Source organism: Canis lupus, chromosome X, assembly GCF_048164855.1.
Source record: "Canis lupus baileyi chromosome X, mCanLup2.hap1, whole genome shotgun sequence".
Taxonomy (NCBI): Eukaryota; Metazoa; Chordata; class Mammalia; order Carnivora; family Canidae; genus Canis; species Canis lupus.
The window spans coordinates 42872664-42887563 of record NC_132876.1 but is presented as its reverse complement, the minus strand read 5'-3'; the positions used below and the strand labels follow the sequence as shown (position 1 = coordinate 42887563).

The following is a 14900-nucleotide window of genomic DNA, read 5'->3' as shown; positions in this document are numbered from 1 at the left end:
TTCCCTCCAATCTTCCCCTTTACCTCTCAACCCCGATAGTGGGCTGGGCTCTTTGATCTCTAGGACCTGCACACTAGAATGTGATCTCGGCCCTCCCTGGCCTAGTTCCACAGTTTCTCTGGTGAACCACCCCCCCCCCCCCGGGATGAGAGGCTGGGAGCAGTTTGGGGCACCCTCTGAATTTCCCAGAATAAGCAATCAGTTCCCTCTGAAGGACCTCACCCACGAGTCTCTTTACCTAAGAAAATCTGGGATTCCCCCCACCACCACTGCCCCAAATCAGGAGCTCCTGAGCTTTTCCTAGAGGCTAGAGAGTGATGCCCACCACAGTTCGGCACTGCTCCTGTACAAGGGCCATGGCAGTCCCCTTGGCTGGAATGTCTCTTGGTCTGGCAAACACTGGAAAGAAGGTTTCTCCCCAGATTGTGGGGGCAAAGCCCTTGCCTTCCTCTGAATGCTCCCTCAGGGTTTCCTTTCAACCTGCCCTTCCCAGGAGGAAATCAGAAGCAAAAGGTGACCTTGCCAGGCCTTGCCAGGGACTGGTGACAAGGTGGCAAAGCATGGCCTCATTCTGTTGGCCCTGGCCACCTGCCGCCCTCCCTGCCTCTGCCTGTTGCCAGGCCCCCATGTTGGCAGGCAGGTCTGGGGGAGGTGGGATTCCCTGGAGGCCACCAAGAAGGCTGGTCCCATAACAGAGATGGCAAAGGTGGTCTCAGAGGCCCAAAGGTGAAGCAGCTGAATCAGTGGCAGGACTCTGAGGTAAACGAAGGAAGAGGGGAGTCCACCATGTAGAGTCTGGGTCTTCGGTGGCAGTGGGAGGTTGGTAAGAAAGATCACCAAATCTCACATTTGTTAAACCAGTAATGGAAAGAATGATGATGATAATAGCTACTACTTATTGAGAGGTTATTAGGTACCAGGCACTGTGCCAAGTGCATTTCATGCATTATTTCCTTGATTTCTCACAACAACCCTATGTAATTTTGTTTTGTTCTGTTTTTACAGATGATACATGAGGGAATGGCAGTTCAGGGAGTTTGTGACCAGCCCAATATCACACACCTAGCACTGGCACTTAAGGACCTCGTTGACTCTGGAACATACACTCTTCACTCCTAAGCCAGCTGTCACTGCTCCTGCCCCAAGCATGACCCTGGTGGCCAAAAGGCCCACCAGCTACCCTCCAATGTGGCTGGGCCTCACAACGACCCAAGAACCTCATTTACCTGGAACTGACTTTTTTTCACCTCACTTTTCACACACACCCCCACTGAAGAGCCCAACAATTTCAATCAGGGATTCTTTTAAGAGCATCCAATGGATGGGACAGGGGCCACACCAGAGGCCGATGCTTTAAATCGGGAAGGAGACCAACTTTTGCTCTTGGTCCTGCAATGACATGGTCACATGATCCCAGGCAGGCTGAATCCCCTTTTAGGCCCTCAGTTCCATAACCTGCCCAGACTTTTTTCTCTGGTCCCAGGCAGAGGTCAGTAATGCATAAAATCTAAGAGTATCAAATTCTTAGTGATGGGCCTCTGACCATGCTTGCCTCCATGGAAGAAGCCCCATGGGTTTGAAAGTGTTCCAACTCCCCACTGTCCACTCAGGGCTTACCCTTTGGTGAGTCTGTTGTAACACTCACCACCACCCTCAACATGGTCTGGGAGCCGCTTGGTACCGCCATGCCAGGAGGTGGCTCCTTCCCCACTAAGCCCTCTCTCCTTGAACATGCATCGGTGTCTAACCTTCCCAATCACTACTTTGAGATGACCTTGACTTGCCTTTTCCTCTTTTTCTTCCTCTCCTTTCCTACCACCCCCCACCAGCAGCCCACTATTGCTCTGGGAGCATCATCCTTCTTTTCTCCTGGCAAACAAGTCTGTGCACACCAGCTGGCTTCCTCCTTAAATGTGCAATCCTCCCCTTTGGCCTATTTGGCATTTCTGGCCTCTTTTTGTTGCATTTTTGTTTTCCTACATATTCAGAGAGATGGAAGGAACCTTGAGGATCAATGAGTTCCATTCCCTCCTTTGATGGGGGAGGAAAGTGAAATTTGGGCTAGAGCAAATGACTTGCCCAGGGTAATACAGCTAGGCAGGGGGAAGGGCCAATACTTCATCCAGGTCTGCCTGATTTGGCAGCCGCTGCTCTTATTCTCTCTGTCCTTTAGGTAAGGCCTTGGCCCACCAGCCACTTCTCTCCCCATCTCCAAATGTACCTATTGTCCATGTCACACCACTCGCCACTGATTCTATTCCCTGGTGCCCTTCCATGTATATATCTAGGTTTCCCAACAGAAAAGTGGTCTGGGGGCAGGGAGCCAACTAATCCTTCCTACTTGAATAAGGCACAAAGCGGGGAAATGACCTGCTTAAGGTCATACAGCTCATTAGTGGGAGACCTGGGAACAGGATCTGGGCCTCCTAGCCACTTCCACTCATCATGAAGCAGTGCACCTCTGCTGCTTTCTCATCTCCCCCTTCTGTACTCTGATGAAATTTCCTTTCTTGCCTCTTCCTCTCCCCTTTATCTTCTCCTCCTTCCTAACTTCTGCCTTTCTTGCAAACCTGACAGATTTCAGAGCTGGACAGGACCTCAGGGATCATTTAGTTCCACTGATCACTTAACAAGGGAGAAGACTGACAACAGGAGATGGGAAGTCATTGGCTTGAAATTGGGATAGCTAATTGGGGGCCCAGCTGGGATGAAGGCCTGGGTCCCCAACTGCCAAGTTCGGTGCTCTTTCAACTATCCTCTTCCTGTCTGAGCTTTAAGTCCAGAGTCCTTCCTTGAAGATTCCAATCTCCTCCCCTGCCATCCAGATCCAGTAGGATCTGAGAATGCTTGGGTCCAGGGTCCTACAGTGTCCCTGGTGAAAGGTGGAAGGAGCAGAGAGGCCAGCAACCACTCCCATATCCCCATATCTCACCCCTAGAGGCCCTGCCTGGCCTTGCCAAGAGCGGTGACTATCAAATATGTGTTGACATAAAGCCATAGCCTCTTGGATTCTCAGTTCATGGCCTAGATGGTGGCGTCAAAGCGTGAGCCGGCTGCAAAACGAGGTCAGTTCACTGTCCTCCCAATGGAAAAATCATGTAAAATCAATAGCACTTATAACGTCAACCGACCTAGAGACCTTTCCTCTGTTTGTGTTTTCCTCCTGAGCTGCTCTTTCTCACCCACCCTGCTGTGAAGGCATAGACAACACAGGAATCTGGCAAGCGAAGCCAGGAATCTGGCAAGTGAAGCCAGGAATCTGCAAAGGCCGGCTCCCACCTCCCAGAGCCCCTGAACCTAAGGGAGAGAGGGGGCATATTAAGGTCTGAATGGTTTGTGAAGACCCCCCCCCCAAGACCCTCCTGGCTCCCTCAGGTGATGTTAATCAGATCCAAGGCCCTCCTGGGCAACTGACTCCTGGTTGGGAATAACCAGAAGCTGCTCAGAACTCCAGTAGAGATTCTGGAAGCTCAGCCCTACACCGGTTTACCACACTGGGCCTTCACTAAAGAAGAGAACAATCAGAAAGCCAATTAGACAACACCATGGGGCCTTCCTGCCCTGGGAAGTGTCTGAGGCCCTCAGACTAGAGTGGATGTTGGCCCTCTTCCCAGACATCCTGCCCCCACCTCCAGTGGGTGTATCCTACCTTCCCTCCTTGCACACAGAGGGTGGCTGCCCCTGTGCTGTTATTTGCATGGTCACAAACAGGCTTCTTCCTCCTATCCTTAAACTGGTCCTACCACCAAGCCTCAAATTTCCACTATCACATGCAGTCCTTTATAGGAAAATATTGTGAGTTTATTCCTGCCTGGATTCGTTTGGCAAATATTTATCGAGCACCAAGCCTGGGTCAGACACTGGTAGCTTCTATCAACCGTGTATTGTGCTATTGAAGACTATTGTGCCTCATGACTTCCCTCTGAGCACTGAGGGCCGGATGAAACAGCACATTTTTTGCTCCCAGACAAAAGAAACTTAGGGATGAGATATGAAGGCAGGTCCTGAGAGTTAGTGTGTGGGTCTCTGGACACTAGAGACATTGGGGCATGGGCACATAGGGTGGTGAAGTGGGAGACGCCTCTTCCATACAAACGTGGAGGACCAGGGACAAACACGCCACGCCCCCAGAGAAGTCATTATGGGTGGCTGTAAGAGGCAGACGTAAGGACGATCACAGAGCACAACTGTGCCCTCTGCCCTCAGTCCCCACAGCAGGGTTCCTTGCCTGTTGTCTTCCCAAGCAAGGCAAAGGACAGGACATTTTGGAAGAAGTGGTTCTCTCTCTCTCCTGATATGTCCTCGGGGCACTACGTTTGGCTCTTTTGCCGGTCAAGATCTATCCAAGGCATCTGAAGACAACTAGGTGCCTCTCTCAGTGGAAAGTTTTCCTGGTTAAACACTCCACCCCCAATCCCCCAATGCCTGAACCAAGTTTCACAGCTCACCTTCTCCTAGACAAGGCCTTGGCCCTGCGCCTGCTCCCCCAACCCTGCCCTCTGGGTGATCTTGCTCAAGGATGCCAAGGGAGTTGGTGGCAGGGGCTGGGAGCAGAGCCCAGATTTCCTGGATCCTGGCCTGGCACTTTTGCCACCAGACCCCGCTACCTCTCCCTCTCATCTCTTGCCATTTGTACTCTGTCTACATTCTCTGGAGGCGTGTGCCCTGCACTCCACTAGCATTCACTGGGTGAGATGTTCCTGCCTAATACCACTCAGTGGTTCAGCTATATGGGGCATAGGGAATCTGGCGGTTGGCTGTCCCTGGGGCCAGGCCTGGCGGGGAGGAGGCCAGGCCACTTTGCTTCTCTGAGATCTGCAGAGCCTGGGTCCCTAAGCCAGTCATTTTTTTTTTCACCAGGGACCCTAGTGCAGCTCCTAAATTTGGTGTCTCAGAGCTAGGACCGGGTCACGGTGGGGGGGCCCCCCACTCCCCAGGCTTGTTGCTATGACACACGGTTCTACAAGTGCTGAGCGGCATTGTAGGGGCCGGATGCAAACGGCACGCAGCAGGGTCTAGCTGTGAGCCAGTTGGCCAGCTGACATTTCAGTGTCCAAAGAGCTTGTGTGTACTGGACAAGCTGTTTATTGTGGTCTTGGCACTGCCCGGCCCTTCAGACGGCAACAAATGCTCCTGAACTGGGAAAGGAGAGGAAATAAGGAATCAGCCGTAGCCAAAGGAGACCTGGAATCTCTTCCCTTGCACCATTTGCTCCCTGCAGCTGACGTGCTGGTGGTGCCAACCATCGGAAGTGCCCCTGTGAGGGAACTGGAGGGGGCAAGCCCCACAAGCTTCCATTCGCGCAGGCCTAGATCACAGCTCGTGTACAAGCCCACGTCAGTACCCTGTTGTCTGCCTGCCCAGCTCCCCAAGGCTGCTGCTGCTGGAAGGTCAGGCAGTCAGTATTTGGAGTAGGAAGGAGAAATCTTAATGCCACAAGGTCTAGATTTGCAGAGAAGCTGGTACCCCAAGTCTGCAGGCTCTACACACACACACACACACACACACACACTCACACCCATACCCTGAAGGAGATGGTCATCAACAGGCCATGATAAAATGACTCCTTTCGAGTCCTGTCCTGGTCGTTTCAGATATACTGAGGGCTGACAACAGGCTGGGGAGAATGTACCAAGGATTTATGTGTTAGAGCGTAGGGTGGGGTGAACCCGTGAGACAAATAAGATCCCAAATGAAGGGAGTCGGGGAGCCAGAGTCCAGCGAACTTGTGGGGGAAGGCAAAATTTTTCAGAAGAATTTGGCCCAATCAATGCCCAGGAGCCAGTCTCCTCTGGCCTATGGCCTGAGGGCAAGCCCTATTTGGGAAGGACAGAATCAAGGATAAGGGGTTAAAGTCTGCCTCAGGCTCTTGACTTCCACCCAGGATTGTGGTTGCCAGGGCTGGACAAACAAACTGCTAGGGTATCTTCTGAGCAACCTGGTCAGGGCCTCTGGTTTGTCAGTGGTTTAGCAAGTAGCCCTATCAGGCCAGCTTTGTGTGATAAACACCTTCAATACACACACATACACACATACATACACACATGCACACACTGCAGTAGTAATGAACACTAGCAATAAACATTTGTTGAGTGCCTACTTTGCACCACAACGATGGGAGAGCTGGTGGGGTGATGATGGGAAAGAGGGAGGGTGGGCCGCAGAATGCCCACCAGATACTAGAGCTAAGATCATCTAAGTCTGCAGCCTTATGCTTCTTGGTGACACAGGGCTCCACGTGATGCCCTGCCATGACACTGGTACTCAGTAAAACGGCCAGAGAATATAAAAAATAAGCCCAACTTGGCCACCTTGGGGGAATACATACAGACCAAGTTGCTGCCTCCCACTCGATAAGACTCAAGCTTTATTTTTATTTTTTTAAAGATTTTATTTATTTATTCATGAGAGACACAGAGAGAAGCAGAGACATAGGCAGAGGGAAAAGCAGGCTCCCTGTGGGGAGCCTGGTGTGGGACTCGATCCCAGGACCCTGGGATCACAACCTGAGCCAAAGGCAGATGCTCAACCACTGAGACACCTAGGCATCTCAAAACCCAAGCTTTAAAGTGGCTTCCCCAGAAGCTGGGTCACCAGGCATTACTGAAGTCCCTAGAGTGTGGTGGGCATTGGGAACAAAGAGATGACCACAATAGGGACCCTAGCCTTGAGATGCAGCTAGGCTGGCCAGGGAAATGTTAGATTTGCCTTGAGTCACCTCAAGGGGTCAATTGAGGTGAGGGGGGCAAGCTGTGTACATTCTAAGCCCCTGGGCCTCCCCGGGGATGGGGCCATTGCCTTCAGCTCCACTGTCAAGAGTGAGGAAGCCCCACTAGAACCATTCTTTATTGGGTGGCTTCTGCAGAGGCAGCTCAGAGCCATCTTTTAGGACAGTCCTGGGCACTTTAACTGGCAAGGCAAGAGCCTGAAATGGGTGAGGGCTGGAAGAAGGAGTGAAACCACAGGAGGTTATCCTCACCCTCACTCTCCCCAGTGTCTGCCAGTGGACCCCCCCACCCCCACCATGCACACCACCAGAGCACCCTTCTTTGGAGCTCTCCCCCCACCAGCATATTGTCTCCTCCCTCCCTGGGAAGCCCAAGGCTTAGAGAAATGAATCCAAGTAATTAACTAATTAATGAATATGGATGGCAAAGTTGCTGAGGTTGCTGGAAAACACCCTGTTGCCGCCAACACACACAGCCCAGCCAGGCACCCGCCTCCCACCGTGGGCGAAGCAGAGGCCACAGAGGGACTACTTTACTGTGTCTCCCCAAGGCTCCAGCTGCAGCAGCAGTGCCCGCCACCCAGCAGGCCTGTGCCCAATGCCAGGAGACCTCAGTGGGGCAGCCCGTCCCTTTTCAATGACAGCCCTCCCCTGCCTCCACCTGGGGCTGCAATATGCTCAGTTACTCAGCATCAAGGGTACTCTGCGGTCCAAGGAAGTCCATCTGTGGGCCTCCCTGATGCAAAGTGCAAGGCTGCAGGAGATGTCTGGATGGAGATAGGAGAAGGGGAGAGAAAAGGAGAAGGAGAGACGGAGAGACACACACAGCTGGCAGGAGCCCATCTCCAGCTGTTGGGCGGGCTGTTTCCTTTGATAAAGCACTTGGCAGTACTCCCAGTTCTGTAGTTTCTGGCCTGCGAACGCACACCCAGAGCATGAGCCTGCCTGTGGGAGGACTTCAGCCTTGCTTTGTTTTTTCTTTCTTTCTTTCTTTCTTTCTTTCTTTCTTTCTTTCTTTCTTTCTTTCTTTCTTTCTTTCTTCTTTATTTCTTTCTTCTTCTTTCTTTCTTTCTTTCTTTCTTTCTTTCTTTCTTTCTTTCTTCTTTCTTTCTTTCTTCTTTTTCTTTCTTTCTTTTTCTTTCGCTTTGCAAAATGCCCCTCCCCTTCCAAGGAACCTTGCCCCTCCTCACACCCAGGCAAAGTGAAGTTGTCCTGGCAGGTGATGTGGGCTGGGCCACCGGCATGTCTTCACAGAAAGCCAGTGCCACAATGGAGCACCTGAGATGGGTGTGCAGTGAGGCCCTGGTGTGCATGCGTGGTGTGTGTGTGTGTGTGTGTGTGTGCGCGCGTATGTGTGTGACAGAGAATGAGAGAGAGAGAGAGAGAGAGAGAGAGAGAGAGAGAGAGAGACTATGTGTGTTTGTGTTTGTCTGAGAGGCTGTGCTCGTTTGTTGTGGCCAACACTGCCTTCTGTGTGGCATGTCATCACTGTTTTCCCCGCCTAGGCTGGTCCCAGCTCCCTAAAGTCTCCCGGGAAAGGACTGGGAAAACAGGGGAAGTCCCCGGGGTCACATGATCTGTGGAATAACAAGCCCTCCCTCCAATCCCTGGTCCTGTGTCTTCATGGAAGCCTGTCTCCTTCCTCCCTGGTGAAGTTAGGATCCGGGCTTGAAGGCCTCTTGGGTTCCTTATGGAGGAACCGGAGCATGGAGTGTCACCGAGCCCCCGCCAGGCTCATTTACAGCCTAATGACAAATTGCTTTCACTGTTGCCAGCCCCTGCAGGGCCTCCACCAGGCGACCCGATTTCCCAGATCCCCCAGGGCAACTATCTGACCCAGGGACCTGCACGGGCTCTTCATGTGGTCCCCAGAAGTCCCCGCTCCCTGGGAGACCCAAGCACAGAGCCCACTCCCGCACCCAGCCCTGGGGGGGGGCCCCAGAGGCCAGGTCTCTGAGGGTACCTCTTGGGCTCAGTTGCAAGGCTGCCACCCAGGGGAGGGGGCCCTGCCCAGTCCAGTCCAGTGGGAGCCACAGCACCTCCTCTGCAGCCCCGGGGGGAGGCGGCCGCCCCACTGGAAGTAGCGCTCAGGGTGACCGTGAACCACCGTGCCTGTGGCCCAAACCAGAGTGGCCCTGGGCCCTTTGCAATGGGAGAAACAGAAAAGAATGCAGCCGGGGAACTTTGGAGCAGCTTCCACGCTGAAGGTCCTCAAGCATCCCCTGGCCCTCACTCACCCCCTCATAAAAAGCATTTACCCCCTGAAAATAAGGGAGGGCATTTAGAGTCACCGGACATCAGAGCCAGAAGGCACTTTAGGAATCATCTGGTCCCACCACTTCATCTTACATATGGGGAAACTGAGGCCCAGAGTGAGGCAGAGAGTTCTGCTAGCTAGCGGAACAACTGGCATTGGAAGTTAGGGCACTGTCCCAAAGACTTCTGGGTCCTGGCCATGGCTGAAAGAAGATATCCCAACCTGAGGCCCAAGCAGACATTTTGGGACCTGGAAGCTACAGACCCAGACCTAAGTGGGCAATGTAGTCTGATGAGCTGAGGGTGGCCATAAGGGGCTGTGAGCACTCTAGATCCCTTTCACCTATCAATAGTCCTGCCTGTTGGCACTGCTGGGCCAGCTGGGCATCATACCTGGGGCTCAATGTCAAGCCTGAGTTGGGCTGGGAACCCCCGCTCTTCCCTGCCTTTACCCTTCCTGGAATATTCTTTATATTGAGGCTTCAAAGTCTGTAACGAGGTGGAAGCCCAGCCCTAATTTTTCCACTGGTGGGAGTGGGGGTGGAGTTGGAGGGAGGCAAACCCAGATATATGACACAGATATATGAATCCTTGGGAATTCAAAGCCCACCTGCTCTTGCCTAGCCCAGATGTAATATGCCAATTGTGAACACAGTAGAGGAAGTGGGTGGGTGGGAGTACTTACCAGCTTTAAGCCATGCATAGCTTCCTCAACTTTGAGCCACCTCGGGGGCCAGACTGTAGGCAAATGTCAAAGTCCACAAGGCTGACCCTGGCATGCTTAGGCCAAAATTATATCGATTGTGTCTGTGCTCAAGCCCTGGGCTGGGGCTGAAGCTGTGTTGGCCCTGCCCTTTCTGACATGGCCACCCCTGCAATACTAGAAGCTGCTAACGCTTTACTATGGCCAGCATGGAAATAGCACATGCTGTTTTCTGAGACAGGGTGGCCTGGATATCTGGGAGCAGCTCCATTAAAACAAAGAGCTCAGCACGGAAGACAATCATGCCCACTACTTTTAATACTTAAACACACACTTTGGAAGCTACTCTAACCACTTCCACTGCTCTTGTTCTTCCTGAGGACTGTGGTATACAAGCAACAGAACAAGGTCCTTTTTGACTTTCCACTCATGAGGTTCTGCACCAAGATTCCAGACAGTTGCAGCCACCACTTAATTCCACCTATCATTTTATTTTATTTTATTTTATTTTACTTTTTATTTATTTATGATAGTCACACACACAGAGAGAGAGAGAGAGAGAGGCAGAGACACAGGCAGAGGGAGAAGCAGGCTCCATGCACCTGGAGCCCGACGTGGGATTTGATCCCAGGTCTCCAGGATCGCGCCCTGGGCCAAAGGCAGGCGCCAAACCGCTGCGCCACCCAGGGATCCCCACCTATCATTTTATAGAGCCCATCATTTTATGAGATGTTTTGGTATGTGTTCTTTTGCATTTGCGGATGTATGTCTTCAGGGCATGCTTGAGTTAGTTCTTTGCACGTATTCCACCCCCCCAAGGTCTTAGGTGTTTTTTTATTTTCCTCCCCTTTTCCCTCCCCCTGTGGCATTCAGGACAGTGGTGTGGCCAAGAGGATAGTCCCAATAGTGCTTGTTCAACTCAGTAGCAACAATTGAGGAGGCCAGTATAATTTCTGAATTCATCTGTATTCAGTGATGATGGAAATCTGCAGCTGGATGTATCCGTTGCAGCAAAGAAAGTGCTATTCTTGAGGGGAGGGCCACCCAAATCCAACACATCAGTTGACTTAACCACCTGCCTCCCTGTCCTCTTCATTAAATAACAGATAAGCAGTTGGGAGAAGGGTGGGGTGTCTCACACCAAGTGGCCATTAAGCCCAGAAGCTGCATACATTCTATTTCCCAGCATCCTCTACTCTGTTTCATCCATCTCTTTGGCAACAGGGTGTTAGGCTGCTTTCTAGGTTCATTTTCAGAAGTGGCAGTCTCCCTGAATTGAGCCACATGACTGCATCAGAGCCAGAGTGAGTTATTGATAGGAAATTATTGACTTTAGAGAACATGTTTATTCATTTGTGGGTATCCACATACACCTTGTTTGTAGGTTCACCTAGGAGAAGATATAAGGGGATTGGTTTTTGATGGTGGGAGTACATTTATAGATGTATATTTATCAATACTTTTCCTAAAATACTCATTCCCATCAGAACTGTGTCTGGTTTTCCTTCTCTCCTGTTTCATAAGTGGCTTCACAGACTAAGTAGCTAGAAATCTCTCATTTCTAACATGAAGAATACAAACATTGTCCAGAGACCTGTATTATAGCTAAGACTGAAAATTTAGCTAGTATCTCCAAAGAGTGAACTACTTACTATTAACCAAGTCATTAATTAGGGTCATGTTTGCACTTCAATTATCAGCCCCAAACATCTGTTTGTTTAAACCAAGGTCACTTTAGTTTATTACAGTATAGCCACTGGTGAGATAATCTGCTTAGATTTCACGAGTATGTGTGAATTGCCTACCTCAGCCCTTATTTTCACAGAATAAGAGTTCTCTTGAAGGCACAGGGTCAGACTAAAGATAATAAATGATTTTCCTTCTCAACAGAACTAAAAACAAGGATTTAATTAATTCACCAAATTCTAGGATTGAATATCTATATTACATTTCCTAATGATGTTAATCTGTCCAAGGGTGACCCACAGGATTCCCATTGATCCAAGAACAATCTTTAGGCAGACATTTCATTGGCTCAGAGATTGTTTCCCAGTCATTAAGTGCTGCCCTTCTCAACCGTGCAGTCACCCCCACTTTGTTGGTAGAAACTGCAGGTGGCCAGGGAGAGGAGACTGTGGGGGTGGGCAGTACTAGAGATCATGAAGCAGAGAGGTGGGGGGATTCATGGTAGAAAGTATCTCCTTAAGGAGGAGGAAGCAGAGGCAGAGAATTCAAGGAGGTCTGGGGTAGAGAATAAGGAATAGAGGCCAAGATGGTTCTCCCAGGCAAGCCCAAGACTTGAGGGTAATCCAGACATACACCCTCACAAACCCTCACCAGACACACATACGTGTGCGCGCGCACACGCGTGCACACACACACACACACCCCTCTTTTACATATCCTTCTTTACCATGACTCTCAAGTTCCATATATAGGAGTAGATTCAGATGGAGTTACACACATATGTCACACACACAAGAACACCAACCTTCCCACCAGACACTAACCTTCCAGCTGTCCCTTCACAAACACAGGTATCCTTCTCCCCCTGCCCCACATAATTATATTTACCATATATTTTTTTCATACCTCTTTTGCATGTACCTTAAACCTATTTTTTATGCATGTCCATGTTACTACCCAAATCCCCTCCACACACTCAAGTCTAGACACATGTACACAGTTACACATGGACACACATGCACATCCTCCTCCCCAACAAAGGCAAAAGAAGGCCGTGCTCAGTAAAATCTAGTGCTTTCTTCCTTTGTAGAGGGGATCTGAAGGAGTAACTAGATAGCTAGGTGAATCTGAAAAGTACTTATTCTAATGGCTCTTAGTATGGTGGAAAAGTCCATCAAGGACATTTGAAATCCCTCACAGAGTTCACTCCCTTGGCCTATAGACAAGACACCAGTGGTAACCTTTAGCGACTGCCAAAAGCTTCTAAGACTCTGTTAGTCCTGCTATGCTAGCTGACCTTTGCAAGGAATCCTGGGTATTTTGAACTAGTGACATTCAGTAGAAGATATAAAACAAAACAAAACAAAAACAACATCTTTCCCTGACATTTAAGAACAATACTAAAGTGTCTGTCCAAATTCACCTAGCAGGCCTGGCCTGTGGCGAGATGGTGAGGAAGGAAAAGTTCATTTTAAAGCCCACCTGTCCTGGGTCCTCATCTTGTACCCTGCCAGGCTTACTCTGTTCTAGCCAAAGAAGACTGGGACTTGAGAAAGGTGTTTGGATTTGACTCAAAAGAGGTCATGGGCAAACTTGGAGTCTACTAGTCCTAAGGTCCAAGGGCAGTGTGGGCAGTGTGATCTATGTAGTGCCATCTGCATAGGAAATCTGGGGTCCAGTGAGTTTTTATCCAAGTCCTTCCAGCCCGCCCATTAGAAAGTTCAAATGTGGCTCGGCTAAAAAGCAATCGGATCTGCTATTGACACTGTTTCATTCTGAATAGCATGGAGGACTAAAAGCTTTCTTTACTTAGTTCATTAGTTAGCTAACAAGCATTTTCCAAGCACCTACTGTGCATGAAGCACTGTCCCAGACACTCCGCTCTTGCCATCTCTGCTCCTGCTATTGAATTTCTGAATACAGGCTGTTGCCAGACGTCCAATTTTCTGAGTGCTTGCTCTGACAGGGAACAATGACTAATGAACCAAACATCAGGGAGGGCCCTCTGATCTCCAGCACAGAACATGCCCATAAAGGCAGAGTCTAATTTGTTCAGCAAGCAGCTGCCAATTCTTTGGGGATCTTAATTACCTTGAGCAGTTTATATGGGTGAATCCCCTTGGGAGAGAAACCCTAAACCCTGTCTTTCTCATACCCTACCATACCCCAGGCCCCATAAATGGCTTTAACCTCCAGTCATTGCACGTGGGTACAAAATCCAGGCCACAGAAGTTCACCAGACAGGCATTCAGGCACTGCACATAGCCTTCCTTCACATCTCTATACATATTCCCCTACACACACACACACACACACACACACACACACACACACACAGTGGCAGCAGGGGGTTACAGTAGAAAGCATTCTGGACTGCAAGTCAGGAGATCTTGGTGTCAACCAGCTCTGCCTCTGCTTCTCCGTGTGACCTTGGGCAACACTGTTCTTGTCTATGGGCTCCTGCTTCCTTGCTTATAAAATGAGGGTGGGGCTAGATCTCTATGGCCTTTCTAGTTTTGGGACTTGACGCTCGGCTTCCTGAGCCTCCAAGGAGCTGTGTGATCAGGTCAGGTTTGTAAAATGGGAATGAGACAAGGTAGGGGCAGTGGCTGGCTCAGGAGCCGGAACAGTCACTCATCACAGGGAAGGAGAAATTCCCTGCCTCCTTGGGTCTGCCCTGCCCAAGTTCCATACTACTTCCCAGATGGTTCACAAACCAGCCTGATGGACTGGAGACAGCAATGGGCTCTGCTGTTCCCTTCTGTGTCATCTCCCTCTCCTGTCACTCCTCGTATAACCTTTGTTCCAACTCTTGTTCATTTTAACCAGCCCTTTAGCTCATACCAACTAGTTCCCTTTAGCGAGCTCTTCAGAGACGCCAACGATTAAATGGTCTTGAGAGTCTCCCAAGTCCATAAAATGTAAATAACAGCCCCTGCCCTGGCGGCCTTCACGGGATTTCCAAAGGATCAAATAAGATAAAGTCTGTGAATGTGCTTTGGAAATTGTCAAGTGCTATGCAAATGCGAGGGATTATTATTAATGATGGGTGGGGAGGCAGCCACATGATGCAAAGGAGCAGCATGCCAACTTGCCTGCTCTCCTCACCATCTTAGCTGTGTGAAGACACTGGCACTGCTAGCAAGCCTGTGGCATCAGCAGGATGGCTTTTTGGTTGGTGTTCCCCTGCCATTTCCCCTAGCAGAGTTCAGGACCAGAGGAACAAGGACAAGGAAGGAGTGAGTTAATTTGGGCATTGAGAAGAGAAAGGTCTAGGGTAGCAATTTAAATAATTTTTAAAGTTAGACCCTTTCTCTCAAATGGAGTCTCAAGGGAAAACCCAATTTATTAAAAGAAAAAAAAAGCAGAGCTGCCGGAGTTGTTGAGTAGTTGAGGTTGGGGTGGGAGGCATTGGAGCCCCATTGGCTGGGTCTTCTGCTTGCCCTTAAGATCACTTTATGGGTCCCTAGGGCTCCAAAGGAACACACTGGAAAACTAAAAGTGTAGAGCAGGAGTTCATGTCTGGTG

The 14900-nt window shown here is 50.2% G+C and overlaps 2 protein-coding genes across 10 annotated transcripts in view; one reads left to right on the top strand and one right to left on the bottom strand.

The window, feature by feature from the left end:
- The window catches only part of TSC22D3 (TSC22 domain family member 3), a 62554-nt gene that overhangs the window by 21219 nt on the left and 26435 nt on the right, over positions 1 to 14900 (bottom strand). The gene's annotated exons all lie outside the window — the stretch shown is intronic.
- MID2 (midline 2) overlaps positions 10180 to 14900 on the top strand; it is a 203253-nt gene continuing 198532 nt past the window's right edge. Inside the window, exon 1 of the mRNA XM_072815300.1 lies at positions 10180 to 10990. The gene's annotated coding sequence lies outside the window, so the exon portion shown is untranslated. The remainder of the gene's footprint in view (positions 10991 to 14900) is intronic.